General features: G+C 37.7%; 1 protein-coding gene across 9 annotated transcripts in view; it reads right to left on the bottom strand.

Moving 5' to 3' along the window:
• The window catches only part of BEGAIN (brain enriched guanylate kinase associated), a 156,760-nt gene that overhangs the window by 113,053 nt on the left and 28,770 nt on the right, over positions 1 to 14,937 (bottom strand). The gene's annotated exons all lie outside the window — the stretch shown is intronic.

Below are 14,937 nucleotides of genomic sequence, written 5' to 3'. Positions count from 1 at the left end.
CCATCGCCCGCGGCTCGGCTCTCCCACGGACACAGAGGCTCTCCTCGCATCCTCACACACCCGGCACGGCCGTGGGTGGTCATTTCATTAACCTGCCTCCGTTCTTTTTACTGTAGAGGTGCTGCAAATTCCTGCTTATCTATAGCACGGAGAATCAGTAATTTCTCCAGCATTACTTGTTAGCATAGTCTTGTTAACCCTTTGGTTTCTTTTTTATCATTATCTCGTGCAGATCCTAAATAGCTGCTCCCATTACATTTTAGCACAGCGCTGGCACAGAATCTCATCAATTCTCCCAGTCCCACTTTATTGTAACTAAGGAATGAGCACTCAAAGCAATCCTGCAATCTCTAGAGCCAGATAAATCCCAGCATCACAGAATCTTTTATTTATACTGAAAGCATTGGCCATTAATCATGAGCACTTTAAACCTTATTGATTAATGGCTAACAATCATATCTGAGTATGAAATAAATTAAAGATTAAAAATAGAGAATGTAAATTTAATCAGTCAACCAGCAGGAAATTTGTCAAACTGCCTAATAAAACATCCCAAATGACAAATTGTTGGTTCTTCATTGGGTCACTTGTCTTCCCGTTTTCTCATTTACTTTTGATCTGGCCATTAGAGAAGCTGTCAGTCAGGTTGGTGTTTGCGTGGCAGTTTCTGATGTCAAACATTAAGGATTTTAGCCGTTCACCATAAGTTGGTAGGCAGGAAGCCAGCTGCAGGAAAAACCCTCCTCAGTTTCTCAGTAACATATGTAATGCTTGTTTACATGGTCCTTGCTATTTAAACATGTATTACATACATGCTGCGTTGGAACCACAAGGTTGTGGGTGGAATCTTGAGATTAAAAATGTAACCTAATGACCCATAATTGCTTTCCCTAATTTTTGTCTGCCCATTGAATCCTGCGTATTCTGTAGTGCACAGGAAATAGATTTAACATTGGCGATCAGAAAATGAACCACAGAGGCTTTCTCCCTGGGCATGAGACTCTACTGGCTACTCGCTATTTCTTTGCCTTGAACTCTGGAAGTCGCTGTGAAGACAGGGTACTTAGAATATCTGATTTCAGAGCTTCTATTATGGCAATATCTGCAGACATAAAGGGAAGATACCTGGCCTTGCTTTTGCCTCGTGCTTTGAATAATGCTGCACTTATGGGGTCAGTGTGGGGGTTGCTTTGTGTGATTAAATCAAAGTATTGAGAAGAGGAGCTGTAGACTAATGTTTTGGTGATACTCATCTGTGAATGCAAGTGAGTCATTGGCTGCCAATCCTGACAGGAAATTAGTAGGGAGAAAAAAGCACAGTAAATGCATAACACCAATTCAAACAAGAAAACTAAACCAAGCTGCAATTAATTTTTTTTTTTTCCTCGTAGGTCTGGGTTTTTTGCCTCCTCAACAGTAAAAGCTCTTTGTTCCATGTAATATGGCCAATTTTCCTCTGGACCATTGAGGGTGTTCTACTCTGCCCTTCCCTGGCAGGCTGTGTAGTAAAGAGATGTCTCCTCTCTGATTGGAAACTTTGGGGTCAGATCAATCCTCCTCGAAGAGGATGCTCTGCCCAGGTCAGGGGCCTCTCTGGGCTGCAGCACTGCAATGCTCCATTACATCTTTTGACAGGGATCCACTTCTACTAAATAAATAGGAGCACAGGGCAGGACAAGAGCCTGGATGTTCTTCAGCAGATTTCCCTAGATTTCAGCTTAGGAAGTTAAATGAGAGTACACATATGAGAAGTGGTGAAAACAAAGACAGGAGCATCTGTAGAAACATAGCTTTCATCCCAAGCAGTTTATTTTCTCAGACAGCTGTGTCCCTTAGAAAAGTAATTTTTTATCCCCTTTATTCCTTTTTCTTCTTCCTCCATTTCCTCCTCCACATTTAATTTTTTTCATTTTTTTTTTCTTTTTTCCCCCAAAGAAGCCTTAACAACTCACAACTATTTTAAAAGTCTATGGTTTTCTGACAAAGCTCTGTAATCACAAGGTGACATTTTTACTAAGGCAAAATTGCTGTTCCTAGCCAGATCCCTGCCATTGATTTAGCCTGTGAAAGTTTAGAGTTTACATCATTCTCACACTGCTGTCTATGAAGGCTCCTATTTGAAACATCTTACTGAATTGGTTTAAAAATATATTCTAAACAGCTTTGAATTGGCCACTTTAAGGACAAATCTTGTCCTTAAAGTCTTATGGGACTTATTTCAAGCAGATAGACTGAAGTAAAGGTTGGTGCAAGAATGTCCTTAATGGTAAGTCATCCATAAATCGTTGCTTGCTAGCGTGTTGATTCATTTCAAGAGATTCTTGATGCCTCAACTGAGCAGTGATTGAAGCTGTGTGAATTTTTAAATTAAATATTTTAAATTAAGATCAGTAATTACCTTTAATTATAGAAATATCAGATGTGATTTATTTACATGGGATTTTTTTAACAATATCAACGCAGTATGACTAAAGCATTTATTTAATTGACCTAAAAATAACAATTTTTGCTTTTAATAAAAAGTTTGGTCTGAGTAACTTAATAGGCTACATTTCTATATACAGTTTTTTTTTACTTAAAATGCTGAGACTTAAAATACTGAGGTTTGAAGATTATAATTTTTACAGAAATGGTGTGGCAACTATCCCTGGAAGCACTTTTGGGCAATGACTAATAATACTGATAGAAACCTGATTTTTTTTCGAAGTGTTTGAAGGAAGCAAATGTGATACACCAAACAATTACCAGGACTCACCTTTTTTGGAAGTGTTAAACACTTAAAAGTCCATGTTGGAGCAGATATTAAAATAGAAGTCAGTTACCTTTTTTATTTCTTATTTTTTTTTAATATAATCCCCCACCCCTCACTTATTCTAGATTGCAAGTTGACATTCTTTGATATTCTTTGAGAACAAAGTCATTTGTGGGCTTGAATGAAAGCATGGATGCTGTTAATGGAAACCCCAGGAAATTTAACTGTGCTTTTTCCCCCTCTTTAGAATATGGTCATTGCCATTTAGGCATCACGACAACCTCTGGGTTGTTTTCAAGTTAGCAGAGTGAATGAAGGATACTATGATCCCCTGATTTTTTTATCTTTCCATGCTTCATTAATGAGTCAAGCTCAAGACAATGGCAGAATATTCTTAGTCATTGACATAGATAAAGCTTAGTCTAGTGATCCAGTTATTTGGGTTTTTTATATAATCAGCATCTATTGTACTGATTATTGAACCAAAATATTTTTTAATGAAAAAGTCGTGCTGATGGTCTATCATTCTATTCAGTTCACATTGTGTTTATGCTTTATTTCCTTTTTGATGCCTTTTTGAGGGATAAGCAATCATGGGATTTCAGATCTTCCAGATGTCTAAAGACATTTCCTTCCTCTAAGATATTGAGGTTAATTTTCATCCTTTTGCATCTGCCCAATGTACATGTGAAAAAGAAGTACCCTGGAGGTGAATTTTTAATTTTACTTATTATCTTTTGCTTTCTCGGAAAAAGCTTTTTCATTTTAGAGAGGGGACGGGACCCAGGGTCTGGCTCGGTGCTCACCAAGTCCTCCCACCATGTTCAGTGACTTTGGAGTTGCATGTTGGCTTGTACCAGAGGTACCAGAAAAGAGAGAGTAGCAGGACTTTACTGCCACTCATTTATTCTTACTGTTTACTCAAACTTGTTTATTACTGTGGAAGTTACTTATATTTCTTTGCTGAGGAAAGCTGTAAATGACAGCTCATTCACTACAAAAGTTGTCTGGACTCCTGGCACATTTGTAAACAGCCACGTTTTCAACCCAGCTATACTACTTCAGCATTCTTTTCTGCTCACTGTTGTACTAAAGTTTTATTGATAGAAACTACTGTGGTCCTTTTTCCTTTCTTTTCCTACAGAGTACAAGAGTTAAAGATTTGATTTAATAAAAATTACAGACTACATAATTTGATAGGATTCATCTTTAATTAGATGTTAATCAATTTTTAGAGATTTCTTTTATTGGCTTTAAACTACCACTCAGGCAATGCCTGAAGAAAGACTAAAATTTAATCTATAGAAACTTTAAAAGAGCTGGAGGAAGTGTCCATTTGCATTTTATTGTATTGAATGTATCTGCTAGATATTTGCAAAAGAAGGATCATCTTTCTGCAAAATTCTTGCTTGAAATTTTCATGGAGGTGCATAGAAAATTGAATCCAAGTCTCTACAGTTAGATATCTGTAATAGATATTTTGGTCAGAAAGCATGTGCTCCACACCATGGACCATAAAACAGCTCCACTATGCTCATCTGAAGATATTTCATATATAAAAGGTGAAGAGGTTTAACACTGAGGGAAGAAGGCAGAAGCTGCCAAGGATAACAGCCTTTATCCTTTCCATACCTGTTGGAGCCACTGAAATGAAAAACATTTTCCCTTGGGAAGAGGAACATCACACATAATAGAAAGGATGGGAGGGTTCCATTTAGCTGTGGAGGATTCTCATGCTGGACATGAGGAAAAGCATCTGTCAACTAGTTCAGACTTACCAACCACAAGTCATAACAAATCTCTCAACACCACCAAGAGTAGCATTGCACTTTCCCAGCATTCCCTCCCTGTCTGGGACCAAATTCTGATGTTTCTTGAGGAGAAAGAAGAAATCCTCCACAGTAACATTAAGTTGCAAATGAAAACTCAGATGTTTGGGACAAACTGCAAACAGCAAAAATATGGTACAAATGGACCTAACTCAGAAAACAAAAAGATAAATTGTCTTTTTAATTCTTAGAGCAAATGACTGAGTTCAACACCCAGAATTTTTACACTGCACCAGAACACCAGTACTCTGTCATGCAATGGCCACAAGGTTGCTAGGATCCATCTTGAAACAGTTAGATTTGTTTTTACCCTGTTTTTCTGAACACTACTAAATTGATTGAAATCAGAGGGTGATTTTAACCATGCTAAATTTTGTATGACCAGTTCTCTCTTTGATCTTGCACCAATTTTATGTTTAAAGCTTATTACTCCCACCCTGTTTTTACATTCCCATACACATTTATGAAGAGATGTTTTATCTGAGAAGGAAAACAAGATGTGATTCTCTGACTGCTCTCAGAAGATTGTACTCCTTTCCCTCAGTCATTTCAGTATTCCTTCTCTGGATCTGTTCCAAATTACCTTAAATCTGATTTGAAAATGGGTGATCAGAATATACATCATGTACAAAGCACCTTGGCAGTACCTTGTACGGTGGATGTATGCTTCAGTGACCCTAAAGAAAATATATCTGCAGTGCATCTTGGGCTTGTCTCAGATTTCTTGTGGTTCTCTCTCTCTGGAGGCTCACAGCTATTTTACAGTCTAACAACACACCTGGATCTCTGTTTCTCTGCTGCTGCCAAATGATGAGCTCCACAAAATAAAGTATTGATGTGTATATGTTGTGTTAAAATTCCATTATTCTGCTTATAAATAAACCAGTTCTTATATGAGCTTCCTCATTGTTGTCAATACCTCTAAATGTCTTTATTGTTTGGCAAACCTGTTTATTGGCTCAAAGTCACTAACAAGTATTTGCAACAAAATGTATCCAAAATCTTCTTTGAAAGTTCCAATAATCCCTTTCCAACACGAGTCTTCCATTTTAACATTTACATATGCTTTTCATTCAGATTAATCATCTTGAATTACTCTCCATTTTATAACTTTCAGACAGTAATTCTCAACTGAGTACTTTATGAGCTACTTTGTGTAAATCTAGATAGATCACGACTTGTTCCTTGAGTGTGAAATTGCTTCTCTTAACAAAAAGTTACTTTTGCAAAAACTGTCATGTTTTATACCACCTCTCTTCATCCTTGATTGCTCAGGTTGCTTGACCATGAAGCCTTCGCTTCGCTTCATGTTGCATTTTCTCTTCACCACTTAGGATATATTTGTACCATTGCACACACAGAAAAGCTTTGCTTCTGAGCTTGCCTATTCGTGTGTCAATTGAGCAAGATTTTGGGCTGGGGATTACTGCAGGATTCCTGACATCAGCAGAGTGAAGAGTAGTAGTTTGCCTTAATTATGATGGTTTCTGTTAAACCTTCCTCATCCTTCCTCAGATATCCTCCAAATATTCCCTGTTCACTCTCATTCATACTGAAAGATAAGGCAGAGAATCTCATTAATAACTGGACAAGATCTAAGTTATTCTGAACTTCTGTCTGACCTTCAACTTACACTAGGTCTTCCTTGTTTTTGCTTTGTTTTTCTGTCTGTATGGCTGAAGACCTTTTCAGCACTAGTGTTCTGAAAATCATTAGCAAGGTTCAATCTCACTGAATTTTGGCTGAAACAGACTGGGAAATAACCATAACAGAGATAAGATTAAAAGAAATATTGGGAATTTTTCTCACAACAGGCATTTAAATTTTCCATGACATGCCCTGCATGTGTGAACATGTGTCAAATAGCAACATATTAAATTGAAACTGTAACCTACAGGCTTCTCTTTTGCATGGTTGGGAAAACATAGCATTCTCAAGCTGTTTTATTTCCTAATATTTTAGAATCTTTATTTTGCTTCCTTAGTTTCTTTTTCACTCTGTAAAGTCTCAAAACCACATTCCCAGCAGGGGTAAATTAGCAGAGCTCCACTGAAGTGAAGTCTTGCTGATTTATATCACTATAGGTTCTGCTTTTAAATGGCTGTTTCAATGAGTCAAGCTGATTTCTGTCATACCCAGTACCCCCAAGTAGCATGAATCCTGTAGTTTCCCTCAAAAAATGGTCCTAAGAGAACCTACACCTCTTCTCCATGTCACTGGGCAAACCACCCAGTGAAACCTGAACAAAAGACCGTTGAAAACAGTGGGCTTCCTGCCTTAAAATCATAGTTCAGACTCCACTTAAATTATTCAGTATATTTTTGCTCAATCTGATTATTTGAACCTGTGCATGTAACTACTGTGATTAAATGCTTGGTTTTTATGAAAAAAGTCCTTGCAGTCATCAGCAGAGATGAAGATCCATAGTGCTAGGAGCTGTACAAACTCTTCAAATGAAAAGGAAATGTTCCATGACCTGACCAACTAAAGCAGGGACAGATATGTACAGTGGTTTTGTTTCCTTTATGGTGCAGCCACACAGCAGCACTTGTGACAATGGACTGATGAACTGTTTTCTTTAGAGTTATCCATCATCCTATGATGCCATAACATTACAAAAGATTAAAATAGTGAGGTGAAGCCACACCCAACCAATCCTCTGTACACTTCTGTTCCATCGAGTGTGACCTCACCAGTGACAGTGTAGCTGTAAATACTGTATGTGAGACTGAGGAGACTGAGTAAACAACTTTGCTTTCTTGGGGCAGGAGGACAGACTAGACACCTTCTATGGTCTTCCTGACTCTTCTGAGTCCATGAACAAGGGACAATATAAATCAGTGCAAATTTTTCTTACAACAAGTGGAGTTTTCTCTCTGCTTTACTGCCTTCAACATGAATTAGTTCCCAAGGCACCACAGCTTCCCTGGGACCTGTACCCTGGGGACTTGAGCAGGTCTCCTAAAAGTAGGACATTTGTGTTCACGACTTTTGTCACCTGTGAACTTGTCTATGGGCAGGGAAGAGTAAACTAAACAAGGTGCACCAACATACCCAGGCAATATCACAGATATTTCCTTCAAAAGAAAGGCAAACTTCAAAGCTTTCCTTTCTCCTGTCACAACACTGGTGGAAAACAGTATCTGCTTATTGATTCACCTTATTTTTCATCCTACTTCCAATGAACAGGAGTGGGGCTTCAAAGTCATACCAGTGGTGCTACATCTATTTCTGGAACAACAGTAATTCCAGGGAATAAAAAGCCTGTGATGGATCATTTGGATTTTTGCTCGTAATTGTTTAAGAGAACTTCATTTAAGCAATAAAAGAATGAGGCCAGAGAATAATGCTAAGGAGAACTTTGATCTTCTTCCTTCAAACCAGTCTCTTCACCAAAGGAATAGGAACTTCCCAAAAGATAAAAAAAAAACTCCCCAAAGCCAGAGCAGACTAGAAGGGAATTAGGATGTTACTCGAATGAAATGAACTTGTTTTAGTCACAACTTTGACTTAAGTGCCAGGAAAGTATAAATATGGGGAAGCAAAAAGATCATATTCCTAGAAGTGCTGTTGGTTGATGCTGCTTTTCTTTTTATGCCAGTGCAAAGCTTGCCTTGTACATTTGTGCCCTCAGTTGTGTTAGGGCACATGCAAATTATGCATCTGTAAAACAGGCATATCTCAGTCCTTCTCTGTTAAAGTGTAGTGTCTTCTGCTCTCCACATGGAGGTCAAGAGATGAAGAGGGATCATCATATATTCCTAATATATATCTGTATTGTACATGGATGTATTTATATGGATAACTCAGAGACCTAAGATGGTGAATATTAATTGCCATCAAATTAATCTGCTAGCTAAGATAGGGCTTAGAGAAGTAACTATTTTAAAGAAAGCTCAAGGTCCTTAAGAGAGTCCCAAGGCCAGGCAGTGTCAGTTAAAAGGCAGAAGAGACTTGAACTTTATTCTCACAAGTTTTTAACTAATTTGGTAACTACTTCATCTGTCTATTTACTACTTTCCAGGCAGGGTATGGAAGTAAGAAAAGCTCCTTTTGCCAGCTTCCCTCTGCATTCCTGCATAAGCCAGCCAAGTTCTCATTCCAATATTGTCTAGGAAATATTTTCTAAGCTGTAGTGATTTTTGTTTCTGCAAAGCCACACTATTACTGGTGTGTGTCAGCATTGCTGAGTCCACTGGTGTCACTGTAATAATTTGAAGTATAATATAAGGTTACTTTTATGCTGGACTTGGATGGTGTCTTAATTGCTACAGGGTCATCAGAGGTCTTTTTATTTTCACTTCACTGTGCATTAGCATTCTTCTCAGGGGTTCTTTTTTGGGAGTTTAAAGAAGTCTGTTCTTACTCCTACACAAAACGTGGAATTGCTAGGCTTTACTGTGGAGACATTAAATCAGACTCTGGAGATTCCTTTGTCAAAAAGGAAGCTGTATTGTTAAAATTACATCTGGCTTTTGCACGTGTCACATTTCACAGAAGCATTGAGCCTGTATTATCTAGTGGCTTTGCCTGCAGTCTTTCTTCACACAGTGCTATTTTTAGATTTTCATACTGTTGGAATTCAATAGTCTAGTTGTCAAGGCAAGCACAAGAAGATAGTTAAGGTTGAATTTGTCAATGATTCAGCCATGTTCATTGCTACTATTACTATATAATCTTACCATGGTGGGGGACAAATACCACATTTAGGACATGTAATTGCATGGAAATGTCAGGTTTTAGATTGAAATTATAAAGAGCTTAAATATAATTAAAATCCAGGTTGGAATCATTACAGAATAAGTAGAAGATTATCAGAAGATTCTGAGGGAAGCTATAGTTTTTTTCTGAAAGGAATGACAGTCACCCACACTGAGACTTCAGGTAACATTTTACCCTTTGTTCTCTCTCCTGCCCCTTTTGTCCCCATGGGCACTTTCTTTCATATACTCTTTGTCTTTATACTCTCCTTTGAAGGAGAAAAGAATTTGGCTGTGGTGCTAGATGAGGTCGGTGAAGGATCAGATCAGAATATTGTTCTGTCCTGGTGCACGAGGAGAAATGAAGGCATTTGCAGTTAAATAGAATCAAGATTAAAATCCTTTAAAAGGCTGGCTCCAGTCACCTACATATCGGGGTTTAATACTGTGATGTTACACTGAATAACTGAAAAGCCATGAATGAGAAAATAGACATTATTCTTCATAGGTGAATACCTTTGTAGCATATACCTATTTAAGCCATGCTAAAGGCAGTGATCCAGTAGAGCATAAAACTGATATAAAGATCTGATCACAAGTGTTATTTCATTGAAAATAGCATGCTCTTGTGCTTAGCAGAGCACCTGGTTCATAGAGAATACAGAATTTTAAAGATCACCAGATTATGGGCCTCAGTGGTTTCCGAGATCCTTACTATATCCTCTCAGTGACTGCCATAAAATGACTCTGATTTAGCAGATATGGGATATTTCCTTTAATTTAGTTAAAATTAGGAGATGGAGTCAATGTAAAAGCTCCACTGTGGCACCCTGTGGCACTCTGCCTGCACATATCATGAAATCTTTGGGTGCCAGGGAGACCAATGCACTCCTGTTGCTGTAGCTGTAACCTGGGAGGTCCCAGAGGTGCAGGTGCTAAAGGAGGTGGTTTGAGGTTGCTCAGGGTGCAGATTGTCTGCCTGTAAGGCAATGGAAATGGTAGGGCTGGGGATGGCCAAACTCTCCCTCTGAATGGACTTAAATGAGCTCAGCTCTTCCTATGCTGGCAAAAACTTGTCAGCACACTGAAAACAAGTTTCTAGATATGAGACACCCAATGTATTATTGATTAAAAAAGGATTTAAGGGTGCCATATTATAGATACAAGATAAATACATACTTGGAGAAATCCTAGGACTCTTAAATTTTCCTGTTGTACAAACTTTAGTTTAAATCACAATTTTTAAACAATAAACCATAAACTTCAGTTGTTTGAGTGCTGTCTGGCAGGAAAACCCTGATTATTGCCAGTTTGCTCTTTGCAGTGTGGAAGATTTGCAGGATGAAACAGCAGTCTCCTAGCAACCACAGATCCTCTAAAAATCTTCTCTTCGATAGTTCTTAAAATATGTTAATGCCATTAGATATTGCAAAATAAAACATCGGGATCCACACCTAATGAAAGGAAGAATTTTGGTTTATATCTTCTATCCAGAATAACAATGCACTAGTCAGCAAGAGTTCTAACAGTGACTCAACCCAGCTTGGGTTGCTAACCATTTTTGTTTGGTTTAATTAGACCTGCATTACTAAATCACAGAAGTGCAAATGCTTATACTAATAATTGTGTATATGAGTAGTCCCAGTGAACTTCATGTGACTATTTATGTGTTTAATTACTTGCTGGACTGAAGATTTACTGTCTGAATTTTAGTGGGCAATATTTTAAAGGACTGTTCGTCTCTCTTCCCCTGGTTATGTACAGGCATCTTATTAGGAGATTATTCTTTGTCAATTTTTTATACACATGCTGAGAAATAGAGAATTTAAATTTTGAAAGCGAAGTTCAAAGCTCACATTCTTATGGGAGATTTTGATTCAGCAGTTATCTTGTCCTCAGAGCATCTACAGAGTGCCTCACCCCTCCAAAGTGCAGTAAATCTTTCAGGGTGAGGCCCTGAGAGCAGGAGAGAAGTAAAAAAGGAGCAAGCATGTTAATCAATTCAAATGACTACTATGAGGGACAGCTGCAGTGGTGTGCCAGCAGACATCAAAAGGGCTACACAGATGTAAGCCAGCCCAGGATGCAAGACTCTGCATTTATTGTAGAATTCCAAAGGATTTATTCATGCTGCTGCATTGCTATTTTTAATGAATGAAGCAGGAAGGACCATAGTGCCAGGCAGAACTTATTGTAAGGGAGTGAAATTCCTATTTCTGAAAAATGAGGAGGAGAGTTAACAAATGGTTTTTTGTCCCCCCTCAATGCCTTTCTGAAGAGACAAAAGAATTACAAAAAAAATAAAAAAAAAAAAAAAAGAAAAACAAAGAACAAACTGTATGAAATAGCTTCTCAGGAATCTCAGAATTAGCAAAAATTTATCTTCCCATATGGAGCTGAGCTATAAAGAACACATGCATGCTAAGTCTCTGTAGGGCAGTTGACATAGTTAGACAATGTATAGCATTTCTCATCCATTTCTACTGATTATTGTTTAGGTGCCAAAGAATCTCATTAGTTTCATTTTATTATGTTCATTATAGAGGCTTCACAAAGATGAAAAAGGCTTTTCCTTATTCCTCTTATAGGCAAATGACAACTGACCTTTTGCGGTCACAATATCTGCTTGGCTTATTTTAGAGTGAAAAAAAGAGTTGATGGAACAGAAGTGAAGCATTTGAGAGGCAGTGTCGTGTCTGTCTCCTCCAGTGCAGCCCTGCCTGAGCTCTTGAGTGCAAGAAGAAGGGGATTTTGCTTCTGTTTAAAGCATTTCTATTTGTAGAATATTGAAAAGAGCTGCCACTAATTTCTATGCATGTAATCAGTAAGTAAAGCTGCAGCAAAGTGGAAGGGGATTCTCCAGGTAATGAAGTTCTCTGTAACTGAGGACTATGACCTTCTTTTGAGTAATTGTAAGCAAGTATTTCTAGATCTTCCAGATTTCTTAAACTGCTAAGAAACATTGCAGATATCTGATTGTGTCCTTGTATGGAGCTCTGACAATCAGAATCTTTTTAGAAGTTACTGCAAAGGCAAAGAAATCTCTTTCTGTGAGTCCACTGGTGTGTGCTGTCTACAGATAGAGTCGCTCAGATGATTACTGCAATGGTCCCAAAAGAAAGCTTTTTAAAAACTTTATTTTTTATAAGTGAAATTACAAGCAAAAAATGAAGATTTTAAACAGGCCTAAAATAGTTAGAAAATGTATTGTTATTTTTGTCCTACCCCTTTAACTAGCAAAAAATGATGATGGAATTTCATGACTGTAAAGAAATACCTTTTTTCTCTACTCAACAGGTGTTTGTTTCTTTATGCCTGCATCACTGTTTAGCACCATAGTACAGCTTGTCCCCAAGTTTGAATTCTTGTTATAAGGCAGACAGATTAAGCAAACTGTGCTGTTCTGTGACCCCATATTATTTCTGACCCACAGACCATATGTCGAGTAGTGCTATTGACCAAGGTCAGGCAGTTACATATTCACATCACAGGTGGCTGCAGTTGAGATTTTTAAAAGGGACTGAAATGGAAGGAGAGCCTATCCAAAGTCTATAGAGGGAAGAATGGAGAGGTATCAAATAATGGCAGCGTACACCTGCAAACTTGTCATGTTGCACTAAATAAATTTGTAAGAGGATTGTTATTGCTTTGAAAATGTGTCTTCCAGTGCTTTGCTAGGCTAATGGTTTTCTGATGAATACCTGACAAAGAGTTGGGGAGCAGAGGTTCTCGCTTTTCCCAAACTGCAGATTCATTACAGATCTGCTCTCTGTCTCAGGAGGTCAACAGAAAGTCACCAAATTCTGAGTGTTTGTAGAAGAAATGATTTCAGTATGGGGCAGGGAAGGTTCTCCCTTACTAAGTGCCAATGGAAGAGACTGAGCAGAGCCACATCAAAGTGACTTCAGCCAGAGTGTCCCTGTGAATTGTTTAAAAAATACTTCTGGATATACAAATGGAAAAAGAGTGGGACTCAAGAGGATTTTACTCCACTGGCAGCAGAACTGCTGTTTTGAGGGTGGGTTTTCTTTAGCTGCTCAAAGGGGCTGGGCAAATTTTGAACTCCCATCACTGCTATAGGACAATGGCAGGTTTGGGCATCAGAAAGACAAATATATAAGGATGAACAAGACTCAAGGACTTGCAAAGACTCAAGGATGTTGCATAGGCTTGGAGAAACAAGCATCTGAATGGGGCCCTAATAAATTAATGAACAGAGCTTTATAAATAGTGTCACTGCATACTGGCTTTCCAGTCAAGGTTAAATAGAAACAAAGTGACTTCTTTTAAGTCAACTCAAAAGGGAGATTGTGATTCAAGCAGAAAAGAAACCTTGTTAGAAACCTTGATTCAATTCCTTCATCTACTTCACATTTCCTTTCCAGGAAGCTTCTTGAACCCTACTATTGCCAAGATAAATAACTGCACTCACATGGAGGTTTTGTCTCCATCTATCCTAAAATTTAGTTTACCAGCACTACAAATATCACTGTTTCTTCCTGTATATTTATGTCACAATCATACAGTGACAATTGCAATCATAATTTTATTTCAGTTAGGAAAGCTGTATTATTATGCACTGATTACATGAAAAAGACAAGGATAATACAACTAATAAAGATTCAACTAGTTAAGTTCTATAAACTGAAATATATTTTGTATCGGTCAAAGATTTCATTTTGCATTTAAATTGATTTTTTGTATCAAAGAGGGAAGATGTTGCTGTGGTTCAAGACTTCATCTTGTTTCACAAATTTTGCTTTTCACTTCATTTTAGAGTGACAATGGGACTGCTCAGGAGATAAATTTGTGATTTGTGTCTCTGTATTGATACAAATAAAACAAAGATTGTAAACAAAGCTTCACAATATCACAAACAGGGAGAGAGAGAAAAAGAACCAAGGACTATGAAATCTTCAGAAGCAAAAGGAGATGGACTCAGTAAAAAAACCCCACAGGCAGTGTTGTATCTGTAAAACACTTATGCCTGACTATGGCAAGGAAATGGGGCATTAAATTAGGTATAAATTAAACTGAAGGCACATTTATGTTGGTAGTGGTCTTTGGTGTTACAATACCATTGTGAATATAAAGCTGTAAAATAATAGCCCCCGTCCAGAAATAAACAAAGGGAGGCTATGCATCTGCACAATGCTTTGTGGTGAAGTAGAAGGAATTTTAGGGCTGAGAATCTGCCTGAGACATCAATCAGGGATAGGCAGATCAATAAACAGTAAAGCATATAAGACATGTAGGGGCAAATAGCTTTCTGGGTGGCCAAAATAGAAAAAGTCACAGGGAGAACTTCAGGGTAGAGAATTATCATCTCATACAGTTGTACATTTCTTCTTCAAACAGTGAAAATATGAGGAACTCAAGTAAGAGAACCAGAGAAAGGATCATCATCAGTGTGGCAGAATACAGAATCTATTGAACCAAAAAAATTATAAGAAGCATAAAATAAAAGGGAGGGAGATAATTAACTAACATAGGGAAGAGTTAAAAAGAACATATCTAGAAAATCTAGGAGCAAATGGAAAAGATAAGGCTTAGAAGACAAAATTTTGGTATATAATATTATAACATTTTTGAAGTCAACATACAAAGTGACTTTTTTCACAAACACTGTTGGAAAATGTCAGAGCCAACCAAAGAA

The sequence above is a fragment of the Anomalospiza imberbis genome, chromosome 6, assembly GCF_031753505.1.
Source record: "Anomalospiza imberbis isolate Cuckoo-Finch-1a 21T00152 chromosome 6, ASM3175350v1, whole genome shotgun sequence".
Classification (NCBI taxonomy): Eukaryota; Metazoa; Chordata; class Aves; order Passeriformes; family Viduidae; genus Anomalospiza; species Anomalospiza imberbis.
The sequence above is the reverse complement of the archived record's forward strand: the minus strand, read 5'-3'. Positions and strand labels throughout refer to the sequence as shown.